This window comes from Apostichopus japonicus, chromosome 11 (genome assembly GCF_037975245.1).
Source record: "Apostichopus japonicus isolate 1M-3 chromosome 11, ASM3797524v1, whole genome shotgun sequence".
Lineage (NCBI taxonomy): Eukaryota > Metazoa > Echinodermata > Holothuroidea > Aspidochirotida > Stichopodidae > Apostichopus > Apostichopus japonicus.
Genome location: NC_092571.1, coordinates 7,277,044 through 7,278,599, shown reverse-complemented (window position 1 = coordinate 7,278,599; position 1,556 = coordinate 7,277,044).

The window sequence follows — 1,556 nt, the reverse complement described above, 5'->3', positions numbered from 1 at the left end:
GACCTGGTAAAAATTTATGATACATTTATTAATTATCTTCAAGTGTAACATACCTGGTGTGTTTACTCTTTATTCTTGACAGTTTGCTGTAAAAATAGCTTTTTTACAGATTGACTTGTCAATATAAATGATAACTTAATTAATATGACTGTATATACCTGCGACATACCGGTACTAATAATTTAATAAAAATGTTCTTCGTTTGAGAGAAAAGTTTGTCCTGGCTAAGACTTGTGCTTGCTTCCATTGATATCGTCAATTATTAACTTACTGTTATTAACATCGGGCTCCATTGAAGATATATTTTATATCTACGTGACATTTATGAAAAATTACCTGCAGAAAAAGACAAGTAAATCAGAGCTGAAGAATGAAAATGAAGTGTCCTAGATTATTTATTATTTTATGGAACATATTTCAAGTGGAATGAACTGAAGAATTCTTCTCATCGTTCTCATAAATCATCATAATTTGAGTCAAATTAGTATAGACTAGACTAGTAAGTCCATAATTACGGTTTCTCTCACTGACCAATTTGTGAGCCTCTATGAAGTTTCCTCCTCAACATGGGTGGTTGCATCATTGGAAGAATTAAGAACATGTGGCAAAATCGAATCATTCAATTCATTTTTAAACTTAAAAACAAATGTTATTTATATGTTTGAATGAAATAAAATAAAACTGTTAGAAAACTGCTTATCCACTAAAGAGCCTGTGTAGGAGAATGTGTAAAAGTGGGTTGGCCTGACGTTTCGATCCTAGCAGGATCTTCTTCAATCCCCTGTAGGGACATGTCTTTAATGGTATGGTCGGGAAGGTTAAAGTGTTCTCCAACTGGGGTCTCAGTCTTCATGGTGTTGACTGTGGATCTGTGACCATAGAATCGCTTCTTGAGGGTGGTTTTGGTTTCGCCAACATACTGGATGCCGCAAACTCTACACGAGATCAGATATATGACATTAGTGGTTGTGCAAGTGATGTGACCTTTAGGTAGCCGTCCAAACCTAGTACGAATCAGCAGAGAGAGGCTGTGGATGCACCGCCTTCGCACCATTCAACCTCATGGGCTCAACATTCAGGAAGGACATGACTAACTTTTCTTCTGTCCCCCCTCCTTCTCCTCTTGCGCCCCCCCCCCATTCATTCCTCCTCTCATAGCTCTCTTCCACCCCTTTTTCTCCACCCCTTTTAATCTTTGTCGTTCTCCAGTTTATTCCCTACCACTCCTCTTCCCCTGTTTCTACTTTTCTTCTCTCCATCTCTTGTTTACTAATCCCCTTACATCTATCTCTTTGTGTTCACCATGCCATGTTACTGTTACTTGTCATTTAGCCTTTGAAGAAGGCCAACTTACTTTAACACATATATTTGAATGCTCACATTGCAGCGCAATACTGATTATCTATACGTTTTGATAGGCTGCTACTAGAACAGTCAACAATTCTCTGATGTCGTATTGCACGATATCGACACCCAGGGGTGAGATGAATTTGTAGATAAAAAAGCACTTTGCAGAATCGCTTCTTCTGTCTTGTTCTCTTTAGTAAACGATTCCG